The 15,260-nt window shown below is 25.8% G+C and overlaps 2 long non-coding RNA genes and 1 pseudogene across 2 annotated transcripts; 2 read left to right on the forward strand and 1 right to left on the reverse strand.

The window, feature by feature from the left end:
* Positions 1 to 252: 252 nt before the first annotated feature.
* LOC124429735 lies at positions 253 to 2,934 on the forward strand. The gene is made up of 3 exons (XR_006943537.1): positions 253 to 394; positions 461 to 525; positions 596 to 2,934. It is a non-coding gene; the product is annotated as an uncharacterized LOC124429735 (long non-coding RNA).
* Positions 2,935 to 3,592: 658 nt separating this feature from the next.
* Positions 3,593 to 6,031, reverse strand: LOC124429783 (annotated as a pseudogene).
* A 7,020-nt stretch (positions 6,032 to 13,051) lies between these two features.
* LOC124429736 lies at positions 13,052 to 14,594 on the forward strand. The gene is made up of 4 exons (XR_006943538.1): positions 13,052 to 13,271; positions 13,364 to 13,519; positions 13,850 to 14,243; positions 14,337 to 14,594. It is a non-coding gene; the product is annotated as an uncharacterized LOC124429736 (long non-coding RNA).
* Positions 14,595 to 15,260: the final 666 nt, after the last annotated feature.

The following is a 15,260-nucleotide window of genomic DNA, read 5'->3' on the forward strand; positions in this document are numbered from 1 at the left end:
TACGAGAGTAAAATATAAAATTTAACAGAGTGAACAATAAACGTGAATTGTCGTTTCTTTGTTCACAGAGAAACATATTTCCGTTTGTCACTTCACCCTAATTAAAACGAGTTAAAATAAAAAAATTAAGATATATATATATATATATATCTTGTATATATATATATGTGTATATATATATATATATATATATATATATATATATATACACTATAACTATTTAATTATAGTATATATTTAGAAATTCATTATTATTTCTATCGAATCCGCATAATGATATTTACAATAAAAAATATTATCACCAATTTATTATTATAACGGATTGTTTTAAACAGCAATATGATCAGATAAGTGAAAGAAAGACGAAGAACTGCAATACTTTTTACAACATGATGTAAATATACATATTATCTTCTAAATAATGTTATTACCAGTTTATTATTATAACGCATTGTTTTAGGCAGCGAGAACAATATGTAAAAATCAACGAAGGAGGAAGATTTACAATACTTTTTGGAATATAATGTAAATATATCTAGTAATTTCTTCTCAAATAATATTATCACCAGTTTATTATTATAATGAATTGTTTCAGGCAGATGCAAAAAATGATGCACGTAACCTTTATCAAGGATGAAAAGAGTCCCAACATCTATCTACAACGTTTATCGCACGTTTCGTTTCTTTTACGGAATACATATTCCGTAATGTTTTATACTAGTTGTTCTGTAAAAATTAGGAAACATACATTGATGTTTCATTATCAGTTTTGCGCGCCGAACTTATTACACAAACGTACATACCGATTCGATGATTCGGGAGAAATGTCAATTTTCTTAATGCGCTTTTTGTTCTTTTTTTCGCATTATCACTGAAGTCATACATCTTGAACGATATTGGACAAACATCTTTGTGTTCAATCGTTTCTCGCCATTATCTGGTAATTTTTCAAGAATAATTTTCACACCAATACATAAAAATCTGTTCTCTTTATTTCATGATACAGTATTTGAATTGTTTGTAAATGCTTCTGAGAAGTAAGAAGAATTGCTTGTACCAAATAGATCACAATGACATATAGGGCTAAGAAGATGTGGTCTTATATCGTGGAAATATTGTGAGAAAATATTGTTAACGCATCGTATCATGTTTATGGCCACTTGCATGATTAGACAATATTTTTGCAACGGAAATTAATTTACATTACGTGACTCATTAGTAGTATAAATTCGAATGTAGCACATAAATTATCAAATAAAGATCTGAACATATATTAACACATAACGTACGAATATTTGTAAATATCTTTTTGTAAGTAAATTTTTAAACATCTGTTTATATATCTTGTAATAATATTGTAAATATTTTTGTATTTATTGTATATTATCAAATTAACGTTGGTTGTACATCTACATATATTTGATTCTATAGTCTTAAAACTAACAGAAAATTCGTAATTTCGGCAGGAAAACTTATATTTTACAATATAAAATAAATATACCTATTAATTTGTTGAAAGTAATGTATTGCAATAACTAGATTATTATTATATGTATTTGATAATAATAGCAATATGAGGGAAAACGAAGAATTGCAATACTTTTTGCAAGTAGATAAGTGTATCAGTCAGCTCCTTTTAAATAATATTTTCACCAGTTTATTATTATAACGCATTATTTTTGACTAGAAGAACAATATGATAAAATTAATGAAGTATGAATCATTATTATTATTTGAATTGAAGCTGTTGTCTATAACGTTGACTAGATTTAACATAAACCTATTTGTTCTTTGCCAATAAAACGAACAATTTTGAGTATATGTGCATTATTATTTGCGGTTATTGTACATATGAACTACTCACTTGCCAAATCGGTTAACTCCATAAAACAAAAACTGGAGAAATATGGTAAAATAATATAAATTGCTTTTTAAAATTCTCTTTAAAGTATAAATTTAAATAAACATTGTAAAATGTATAAATGCAAACGTAGCTATCATATAACAACGTATAAAGTGAATAAGATAGAAAAGTCTTAGAGTAATCGTTAAAAATAAAATATTTTTTATTTTAGTAATAATAGTATTAAATAACGAAAATTAAAGAAATTTATTATGAATATAAAAAGTGAGGACTGCATCAAGAGGTTTAACACACAAATTTGAAAACATTCAAAAAGTGGAGTTAATCGAATTGACTCGTATATATATTATATAGATTAAGTTTATATTGTGTCAATGTATTATAATAAGATTTTTTCAATTTGATCCTGCTCTTTCATCAAACATTTTGTTCATCGCTCTTTTTTTTAATAATATTACCTCTTAACTTGTCAATCGTTTGCAATTTGTTGGCATAGATTTAATATAGCTTCGTAAAAAATAGCCAAATTACATGATCTTGGTTACCAAATAATGTGATCACTTCGCAAAATAACGAATCCTTTGAATTTTTCGGTCAGTAAGTCACTTGACTAATGATGAGAGGCCAATATCACTCGTGTAATTGATGAAACTGAATTCTACTTGTACGAAAATGTAATCGAAAATTAGACTAAGAGAATATAGAGTGATCATATAGAGCCAAGATGGTCACTTGACCGTTATTATTTTTTATACATAATGGTATCACCTGAATATATTTTAAAATGAAGTAAAAAATATTACAATATCACAAATATAATTTGCTTTATTTTAATTTAACCCTTACCACTCCAAGTGTTTTTATCAGGCATTACACTGACTATTTTATTCCTTATTAACTTTACATTTCGACCACTCAAATGTGTCTCTAAATTCCGTATAATCTTTATTCGCATCTTAGTTAATCTTTTTTTTTATTTTATTCTAAACGCATCCATTTCACTTTAATGACAAAAAAGAAAAAAATTATTTGCTGCTAATTTGGAAAGATAAGCGAATTATAATCATAGAAAAAATTTCAAAATCAAATATGATTATTGATTATTATCAAAATTACATATTTCTTGAAAATGTATAAAGATTGTTTTAAAATAATTTAAAGATTATTACTTGCATGTTATGGTCGCATTTAAAGTAAGATATTCCAAACCTAATAAGCAAGCATATATTAAAGATAGTTGCCGATCGTTAATTGCACTAAATAATCGGAGTGATAATAGTTAAAATTTGTTGTAAGTTCTAAATGGAAAAAACTATTTTAAATTACTACCTTTCTAATAGCCTTTGAATACTTTGCATAAAATAATGCTATCTTTAATTAACTTCCCTATTTTATAATATATATATTGTAAAATTTCGTAATATTTACAATATAATATATTGTAAAACTCCTGTATTACCATTTTTAAATATAAGTTATTAGAAGTGATAATATAGAATTTTAGATATAAAGATTTTAAATATAAATTATAGAAAATTGTTTATTATTTATAAAATATAAACTATATTTATACAAAAAGAAACTATCAAAGCAAAATTTTATACCTTTTACATTTTATAAATAAATCAAGATAAATATAGAATTCTCCACCATACTTATATTGCCTATTTACAGAATATAAATATAATAATAATATAAAAGATATAAATTATTTTTAATTATCCGATTCTAATTATTAATTTTTTCATTTTGATCAGTTTCTCTAGAAATTTTTTGCTTTATCCACGCTTTCGCTAATGCCAACAAGTTAAGATTTGCTCTTTGGAATTCGTCTTCTGGGAATACGAACGAAGTCGAATACTTTTTCCGGATATCTTCCAAATATCTTCAATTTAATATAGGTTATTTTTAATATAAATTAAGAATACTTCTTCTTAATTTAAATTTCTCCAAAACTATTTAATGTTATTCTACTATTTAATGTATGTTATCAAAATTACATACTTCATCTTCTTCAATAATTCGGCTTCTTCGTTTAATTCTTCTAGGCACTTTGATAATAATTTTAATCTAACTCTGTTTGTCTCCCTTCTCATTTTCGAAATCTCTCCAAGCTCCCAAAAGTAATATTCTCCTTTCTTTGTCACAGTTTGCAAATAATGGATAATTTCCACGTTCAAAAATTCTACGAGCTAAAGTAACATTATCAACATCATCTCACGATGGAGAATTAACTAATTCAAATTTAGCATGAACTATCCAAACGCGTGTATTATAATGTAAGAAGATTTATAAATTAAGTTTTTTATTTACATATATATAATCACACCATGAAATCAAGCTTGAAATAAATTTTCTAAATTGTGTCTCTAAATCATTGTAACCACGGTACAATTTGTCTTTGGGATAAACACTCAATACCATACCTTGAAATAAATGATATTAAATATTTAAAAATACAATAATTTAGTACTTATAAACAAAAAAAAATAGTAATAATAATAGCATACCAATGTTTTTCTCACTATAGTCAAATTTTTTTGTTGTATTTCAACATAGCCATATTTTAGAAAATGTGAAATATTAATATGGAATAAGATCTAAACAGGTTCTGAAAAATAATAAAAATATTATAAAGTTTTATGTTTATACGTAACAATAAAATATTATAAATTTATATCTACATATATGACAATAATTTTATATAAGATAAACTGTACCTGAAACTTGACAACATCTACCTATAACTTCCGTATCAATTTCTTTGTACAAAGCATAACTTATCTACAAATAGATATATCGTTTCCATGCTCCTCCTGTAAAAAATTTATTTTATAGAAAGGAACTTCAATTTGATTTCAGAATTGTTAAAAAGTAAATATTCATTTCTTTAGTAGGAGGGACATTTGCTATAGCTCGTTCATACGCTCTTCCAACATTATGATTTTCTTCGGATTTTACTAATCTCAGATAGTCGAATCAAGCATCATTAGAAGGATTCTCCTTGACTTCTTTATTATTTATATATATGCATTATGTATTTCATTTGTTCTTTCTTTTAAAGTATTGTCTAAAGCATACTTAGAAATTATTCTTCCTCTATCATGCTATCAAAGACATATTAAAATTATACTTATTATAACAGAGAAACTGAATATATTGTTATCTTAAAATAATACTTCTCTCTGTAATTCTTTAAATCTTGCAAATGCTATAAATAGCTTTTCATCTAAGGTCTCATCTCCGAAAAAGTTTATAGTATATTTATTATAAACTTTGCGTCCTCCATTTATTACAAAGTATATATCTCCCTATATAATTATATATCTCTACCTTGCTCTTTGTATTTCTTTATATCGTAATTCAAATTTAATATATGTTTGCCATATCTGTTAGTCAGGTTCCCATTCCATCCATCGCCCAAAAACTTGACGTGTTTCTATAATAAATCTCTATAAAATCAAGTTAGATAATAAAAAATAATCTCTCATTTTATATCAAATCTTACCAGTAATATTTTCTAACATTTCTTCCGTAATATATGTGTATTTGTATCAAAATTGATTTATTCTAGGTAAAATTGTAACTGCACGATCTAATAAATTTCTGGCATAATTTATTTACTTATTGTGCAATTCTATTTCAATATAATATAATGTTTCTATGATCAACATCTAGCGCACGTTCATATACAGATTTAAAATAAATTGGACATATAAAACCTTGAAATATTTCTAATACAACTAAGACTATAAAATGTACTATTTTTTGTATTTAAAGTACCTTTCTCTCTGTATTATTTGTGACTTTCTTCCCATCGGGCATATTTCATCCGATTCGTTATAACCATATGATTCTTATACATATTGTCGTCATAGATATTTCATTTTCCATGTTTATAGTCAGCCAATTTATGGGGATCTTATATTTTCTGCTTAAGCGGCTAAAAGGGAATACTTACAAGTGAATTGTTCTCCATGTAAAATTATAGATAGGTTTAACATTATTGCAGGTTTAACATGATTTAAATTTTCTCGAGTGCTTTGTTTTTCACCTAAAAAAGACTTTAATTGTGAATAAATATTACAATTATAAGTTGTGTATGCTATAATTTATAATTATAAAATAAAATATACTAATGTATAATAATCATTTTACCTTAGCCATTTTGGGCATTTTTTGTGATTTTTCCGTGACAATGGTTAATCATTATTTTAACCAAATAAACACAACTTCGTCTACGCTCAAGTGAAAACAGTCTGGCAACTGGCTCGTTCTACGTCGTACATATCGCATATGATCTTTTAACCTTTCAACTACTAAATGTCATCGTGAAGAAATAATATGGAAACAAATACATAACGACCATAAGGTTGTAAGACAATGATAGCGAATGAAAACCTACTTTTCATGATATGTTGTTTTCTTTTCTACTGCGTTGTCGTCGCTGCAGCGGCAACTTTAAACAACTTTGTATTTTTATACATATAGGGAGATATTTCGGCATCTGCTGATTCTAATCAATCTGGTGAAATACTCCTGAAGTAGCTGATAGCTTACTGTAAAAACAACTTAGAATTGCTAAAAGCTCTTATTAAAAATTGCTTAGAGTGCAAAGGGTTAGTCTTATCTATCATTGGGTAGTAGTCATGAGTTGAAATTATCAAGGACAGGATTTGTTGAGAGTTCGCGCATAAAATCATCACATAAAATGACGCTTTTTACTCTTTTTGTTACCATAAATCACCGTCAACATATGTATCATGATATATATAATATAAGTATATTTTTCTATTTTTTCTTATTACTATTCTTATTATTATATTATTATATTACATATTATTATTATAGTAATAGTAATAGTAATAATATGAAGTCAAGTCCTACAGAGGGAACCATAACAAAATAGCACTGGGAGAAAAATCACGTAATGTGGAACTGAACTCGTGTTTTGATCTTTTTCAAAAATAATATATAATATATATGTTTACTATAATATATATATATATTCTTCATACGCATGTCATCGAACAAAATTATTCTGTTGTGTCCTATTCGGCAGATATCATCGTCAGAAATTCAACCATCATTGGAGAAAATAAATATAAGAGATTGAACAGCAACACCGTACTAAATTATAAAATGAGCAAAAAAAGAGTTAATTAATTCATTAGTTTTGTTTATATTGATAAAATAAAAAAATAACCGTATCATTTATAGCCTCTTTAATTATCAATCTAGATGCTTGTCAATGTGCTATACATTGCTCATAGAATCTCTATCTTTTTAATCTATAAAATCTATAAGTAATTATAAATTTTTCCAAAATTTAACAATATTTTAGAAATTCGAATACATTGACATAACCGATTGGACACATATTTCCTTATTTTTATCATAGAATCAATTGGCTAAAGCCTATTAAAATGATGGAATGAATTACCGTAGATTCTCTGTGAAACGCAGTTCTTTACGTTTGGAAATATTTAGAAATGATGATCATTGACTATTTACGCACATAAACGAACTATATCACGGATAAAACATACTATAATCAATCGTATATATAATGATCAGTAGAGAAGATACAAGCTTTTCTTCCGTCGCAAATGTCTAGTATTAAACTTTTTCATCGCGAAAAATGTCGAAAACATCATTTACTTCAGCAACGAAAACAGGAGTAATTTTTTACCAATATTAATAAATGAGGTCTTATTTTAAACATGAATCTACCATAAATCTTCGTTGAATTGTTGGAAAATCTTTTTATTTGTTTATAAACTATTCTTGAAAAAATACTTTTTTTAACACGATTTTTTTTTTTAATAAAATAAAGCTTTTTTAAAAATTCGGAAAAATTAAGTTCTATATTAATCCTTCGTCTTTAAAATGCGACCTTATTCATCGGTCAAGAATTATGCCTGTTCTCATGGATTACGTAGGTCATTATAAAACCATGTTTAATGATTATCCTTAAACTAAAAAAATGTATATTTATTTTATTAAAAATGCTTTTTTATCAAAAGAAAAATATTTTTATACAAAATATTTATTAATTATTGTAAAAATTTGTAAGTTAGATTCAAGTACATGTCAATTAATAGTAAATGTAGATCATGTTCATGTATTTGGCAAACGAAAATAGGCATTGCTACTTATAGCATATGTAAAATCACACTAGGATAGATTAACTTGTAATTGAAATGTTCTCTCTCAATCTAGTCCTTTTTTAGTCAAAAGCAATGTATATATTTATTTGTTAAATAATACTGTTGAAACAAAATAAAGAGTTGGAAATTGTATATTATGTTTTATATTATTGGTTACGTTTGTTGTAAATGATGGTCATACCGTAATAAACAATAAACACAGATTTATGAGTGTTTTAAATGAAATTGCAAAATTTGAATACAAATACCAATAATTCTGAAGACAATAAATGTATTAATATACATTTCACTATAAAAAACAAAATATTACTACTCTTTGTTTTTATATCACTATCATCATATATTATCATAAACAAAGTTGTTAAGTTAAGCTGTTATGGAAAATTTCAGTTGCATGAAAATCATAAATAATTGCTTTTTATTGATCATCTACAAAATAGAGTTTTGTCTGAGCTGGAAAGATTAGGTTTTGAACCTTAAAGTTTACATATCATATGTTCCACATATTTCATATGTGTGTTCTAAGATTGTAGATCGTTATTATCATTACTATAATTTTTATTTATTATAAATAAAAACATGATAAAATGTAAATATAATATATAAGTTACAAATTTATGTTCGTTATCATGAGAAAACGTGAGCTTTCCCAACAGATGTATGTGTCTTTGGACCAGATATCCTATGATTCTAATATAAGTATGTAAATGTTTTAGAAAATATTCCATTGCACAGAGTAATCTAATTAGTACTTTTATATAAATAATTAATATTGTTTTGAAATATCATCATGAATTTCACTTGAAAATAAATTAGAATTTTGTTACTTTGCGACTTATGCTACTGTTGAGTGTAAAGTTTCAAATTTTCTATAAGGAAATGTTAAAAGATATGAAATTGCAAGGTCAATACTGTGGCCCTTATATCAAAACCAGAAAAGTCGTTTCATTGGTAAGAAAAGAAAAACAATTTCTTCCATAGCCGCATATTTTCATATTAACCTATATCCTTCTCTTTTTTAAATACTATCTTTTTCCATTTTTAATTTTATGCCACGTTCAGAATCATTAATTTTTCCGTATTAATGATGAATATTTTATAAAATTATACATCAATTTCATATATTAGTGCGCTGCGATTTCTTATACAGTCGTATTTTTATATTTTGAAAATTACCTTCTTGAAGATGTTTTGATATTATATAATCATAGGATAACTCTTTAACGTAAAATGACAAATTAACTTTGTGTTCTTTAACAGAAAAATATATATAAATAAATAATCTTGTAGAAATGCAGAATTTTTGAGGATGTATGTGTATAGATTGATTGATGAGTAAAAACTTCCTAATTTGACAATAAAAATATCTCATCTATGAAATCACATAAGAAAATTATAAAATAAGAATGATTGAAATAACACCAAATATAATTATAATATATTAAAATGTTTTTAATGTGTCAATTGTTAAGGCAATATGGACCAATGACAAGATATCTCACATTTTCTACGTACTAAGCAAGAGTGGTATTATGAGTTAGTAGATTAGTAATAAGAGTTAATAATTAAAAATTTTGCCAGATTAATCGTAATATTTTTAATTTATATAGAATATTTCAAATTCGTGATACTGAAAATAAAATAAGATATAAAGTTTTTCCTTACGAAGTTTAAAATATTGCTCCATGTATATATCATTTACATTATAAGCAAAAGTAGTGAAATGCGCTATGTTTGCAAGCTATGTGGAGTTTTGTTTATTTACTAAATATCATACTTTAAAAAGATTTTAGTACGTACAATTTATATTAAAAACGCATGTAATTTCAAAATATTTGTTGAAAACAAATATTAATATGACGATGTTAGAGATTTAAAAATATTTTATGTGAAAAAAGATGGTTAGTAATAAGATGTCTGATTCGTAATATATTAAAATAGTTTAATATTATGACATAATGTGTTTTCAATTTCTGATAAACAGATTATAGTATAAAGTGTAATTGAAAATTTTAAACATTTTATTGTTAAAAATATTTCTATAATATCATTTCGAATAGAATATAATAGTTAGCTAGTGTATAATATTAATTCTTTACTCATTCATATAGTTAATGTTTTATAGTATTAGATAGCATTACATAAAGCTTATATGAGAATATGTATTTTATTTTCTCTTTCGATTGCCGATAAATGATGCTTTACCGATTTCTTTCTCCTTTAGGTTTATCTTTCTCCTTTACCGTAGATTGTAAATAACAATTTTAATTTCCTCACAACGTTCAAAAAATTTGTCCTATTCGATCTTGAGTTGCCATTGTATCATTTCTTGTTGACAAGACGAAATTTTTTCTTACCGTTGTGTACGCGTACGTATATAATAGTGTGTGTATGTGTGTATGTATGATGAGTGTGTATATGTACATATATATATATATATATGGCGTGTGATTAATGAAGGCATATATGTAACTTCGTCCGCTAAGGCAAATTCTTGTCAATTAAATTTTGCATTCTTTTCAAAATTATTTATTATAACAATCACTTCGTTTAACTTTTTTTATTTTATTTTTTTCTTAGACATGGTTATAACAGTATTTTTTAATTTATTTTATTTATTATAACGGCATATAAGGCATTTTTCTTTTTTGTAAGATTTTTTTTCTAAGTATCCAATGTTTCTTCGAATTTGAGACTAATAGCGTAACAATACGAATATTTTATGTAATACGTTATAGATGTAAAAGTATGCAGAAATGAATTATTGTATGTGTGTGTGTATATATATATATAATAAAGACCATGCAAGGCGACTGAATAGAACACGCGCGTACACGTGTACGTGCGCGGATGAGTGCGAGACGTGATGTTAGGGCGCGTATGCGGCCAATTAGTTGGGCCCTTTGGATCTTCTCATTTTCTGTTTATGCTTATTTAAGTTCTGAAGGTCCACAATAAGTGTAGAAAATGCGATTGTCAGTTACTGTCAGTTGTAAGGGCGAGGAAGATGGTAGAAGAAAAAAGAAATAATTTCTTGATGTAATCTTGAACAAAGAACAGATGTTTCATTTTCGGTTTCTTTTCATATATAGTAAAACCAGGTAAATATATATGTATAAAAATACAGGTCTAAGAAAATAGGTTAGTTACTTTTTTTGGGTAGGACATATTAATTTATTAAAATTTTCTTTTTGCATATGTTTTGCCATTAATTCTCTACAATGTTATATAACTTTAAAATTATATTTAACGCTCATCTATATATTGAAAATTTCATTTTATTTTATCAATAAAAAAGAAATTTTTACTTTATATATAAAGATTTTCATATGTTTAATAAATATATATTATACTTATTATATATATAATAATATAATTGTATATATATATAATATTAATTGTATGTATATAATAGTATAGTTGTAGAAGTAATATTATAACTTTCACTTACATAGTTCTGTTTGTATATAGGGAAAAGAAATTAACTTGTAGAGGATGAAATTAAAGAAAAAGGGTCACAGTAAAAAAATTAAATGTCGAACAAATGCATTGTGTATAATAAAGGTTTTGTGTAAGTCTTTATTCTTTTTGATTATTCTTTTAGAGACACCGTTATTTATTGAAAATTATTAGTTCTTCACGAAAAGCATCACTTTCCTTTAGAAACCGATTAAACACTTCTGATGATACCTAACTTTCTGATTATACCGAATTCTAATATTTTTTTCAATTATATAATATTTTAACTATATTATACTATTATAACTATATTATTAAACCCTTACAGGTAACAATGAATAATAGAGATAAATATTGTTTTTTCAGAATATTTACACGAAATATTCAAATTTATTACATAGATAAATTTACCTATTATTCGATTTATTATTTGCTTGTACATTAGTATAAAATCTATAAAAGGCGGTGCTCCATAGATAGGTCTTCGTCGTTCTTGTTGCCGGTTTCACTGAGATCAATTGAGATCCGCATGTGGTGACGAAGTTTTATCATCTCGTAATTATAGTTAAAAAGGTTTTTTTTTCTAAGTTACTAATTCGTCCAATATACATAATTGATCATTAAACATTTGATATCTACGACATAGTGTTCGCAAATCAAAAAAGTGTTGCATTTCTGAAATGTTAGCGAAAATAAAATTACCATCTACATATGTCCATCGCCGTGCTATTGTGTCATATTTTTTCTCGAATTTCTGGCCCTTATTTTCGTGATATGTTTGCTGCTCTTGTCTTAAAATAACTTAATCCGTACTCTTTTCAACGAATAGAAATAAACGAAACATTCGCTTGTTAAACACGTGATAGATGCGATTGACATCAGCTATTGGCTTTCAAACTACTATTAATAGTCAGTTGTAAAATTCAGGAGCGAAAATGGGTCTTTATTAGATAATTTCGATTCTCGGGTTTATAAAATGGATGACGGATTACTGACAGATCGTTGAAGTGGAGTCTGAAAGTTGTAAATACGATTCTGTTCCGATCACGCATGTTCATTTCTACTGATGACTCGTTAAAAGGAATATAATAATTTATCAATTATTATTCCTATTATGTGTTATATTCGACTTTTATCTAAATCGTATATATTTGTGTACATACATATACGAACTTAATATATCGTATATGTAATATATATATACATGTGTTGACATTTCTGATAGATACTATACATGAAACTAATACTATATATGTGCGTACATATATCGTTACACATATCGTACGTATATGTTGTATGTATGACTCGTCATGGATAAATATGTCTATGTTCATACATTTATTACAGATACGCATATATATTACGTAGAATTCTCAAAATTAAGGCATTTCTTTGTCTCATCAGCAAGCGAGTGACCTGTTTCGTCCGGAATTGTTAATATCAAGCACATGGTATAATACATAAATAAGACATCGAATGCTACCTTATTTATAATATAAATTAAGGATAAATATATGTAAATAGATCAGAAGAAAATGTTAGGATATGAAAGAAAAGAAAGGACATTCTATAAGAGCTTGTGTTGTTGCCAAAAGAATATTATATTATTGTTTATGTTATAATACATACTACATATACTGCCTGCTACATATTGTATGTAACATACATACACATTTTACAGGTATAATACATAAAATTCTATGAGTCGACGAAGTTGGAAATACAAAGCACAGTGAAGATCATGTGTTATATTTTGCTGTTTTTCTTATGTAGTCGAGGTAAGCTAAGTGTGCTGTTAAAAAAAAAGGTCAAGTTTGTTTTGATATATGAAAGAACGTAAATACGAATAAATCTTCTATTACATTATTAGAAATGTTATTGTTAATGGTTCTCGGAAATTTGTTTTCGTGTACAACTTTATGAGAGATTTGTGCCTGGGATGATGTACCATGGTATAGGTGACCTCTCCTACTCAGAATGATACGATACCTACACGCAATAACATTCTCGGCTATTCTTCTGTTGCGTAAGTATTTGCGTGTTAATTATTCCAGTGAAAATTTAACTATATTTTATTTTAGAATAATTAATAATTATCATAATTATTAATAATTATGCTATGTATTTTTATTATAAAATAATTACCATCGTGAACATTATTAATATTTTTTAGATAATATTGTGATTCGTAGATGACATTATTTTTTAATTCTTTTTGTTACCGTTACAATGTTTTTGTTTATTTCATTGTTACTTTTTGCTAGTAAGAATTTGAGTAATCTTTTATTTTTTGACGTTATACTTTTAACAATTTTTTTGTATTGTACAATGATATTGATATTGTTTTTATTTTCAGATTATGATTGTAGTTGTTCGTGCAGACATAGATGAATCGATCTTTGTTTCGATAAAATAATGAAAGAATTGTGAAGTAGATTTGTTGTTAATGTTTTTCAGTTAATTTAAATTTGTTTGCGTTTTATGATGTTAAAAAACTTTTATGAATATGTCTGTATGAATAATTTGGGTCCAAAGCAGTCATAGAATCAATATTTGTTCGTATAAAATTTTATTTTTCTTTTTCTCTACAATCAGATATACTGTAGATACTTATATATAAAACAAGCAATAGATATTCGCGAATTAAATTCATTGTTTGCCTTTTAATTATTAAATAATTATTGCTCATTTGAGTCAGTGCATCATGGAAGATGATCCAGGACTTATTACACTTCTGTAGAAGAATATTGGTAAATAAATGTTTAAATTTAATAGCTAATATAATTCTACATTTTTTTTTATTACAATAAATTTAATAAAAATTGTGTTTAATTCTTTTTCAGATTTGCATTGACATTATGTCAATGTATTACAAATTCAATCTAATTAATTTTCTATCTACGTCGATTTATTGCGTTTTGGACTTATTACGGAACAGCTTACATAAATTTCGAGCTACAACTCGGCGAGTGAACAAATTTAAGTCTCTTCTGTATATATTATGTCGAGGATGAAAGATTCGACTTGATATGAATTACTAGTTGTAATTTTTTCTATTAATTGTTGACGAATAGCCATTAATAATTAACTTTTTGGATTTACTCTTGAATGGTACAGTTTTAATTGTTTTTTTTTATTGAGCATAGTTTAGTTTCATTAGCTTAGGATAGTATTTTCTTGTTTTATTAATGAGTCATTTAATTAATACGGGTCATGTAACAACTCTTTGAAGTGTGATTTAAGTGCGATTGATTGTCACAATTGGTGACGAAGGCGCTCACACGTTGGCTTCTGCAGCATTTTGACTATGCGTGTTTGAACGTGTGCCAATTATGTGGATGTTAACGAAATTTATTATTATAAAAACTATAAAATCTGATTAATTTGAATAAATATATTTTTGCACATGCATTTAAACATTATAATATAATCAAACAGATCATAACACAAAAAGTAAGTCTTTTGAAATCTTCTTTCTTGAGATCTTCTAGATGCAATAATCGAGAACAATTCATCCAGTAAAATGAAATAATTTTTGGCTTAGAAATACTAGTAACATTTTATTTCAATTTGTGAAGATATACTTATTTTTAATTTCTAACGTTTACAAAAAATTAATAATCGTTAGTCGTATGATATCTTTCAATTCACTATAGTGCAACTAACACAATTTGGCATCTTTTGTATTTCCATGTTGTTTCAATGCATTTCGTATATTTTTTATTAATTTTATAAGCTCTTATTTATTTTTTGATATTGTTAAATTG

Source organism: Vespa crabro, chromosome 16 (genome assembly GCF_910589235.1).
Source record: "Vespa crabro chromosome 16, iyVesCrab1.2, whole genome shotgun sequence".
Taxonomy (NCBI): Eukaryota; Metazoa; Arthropoda; class Insecta; order Hymenoptera; family Vespidae; genus Vespa; species Vespa crabro.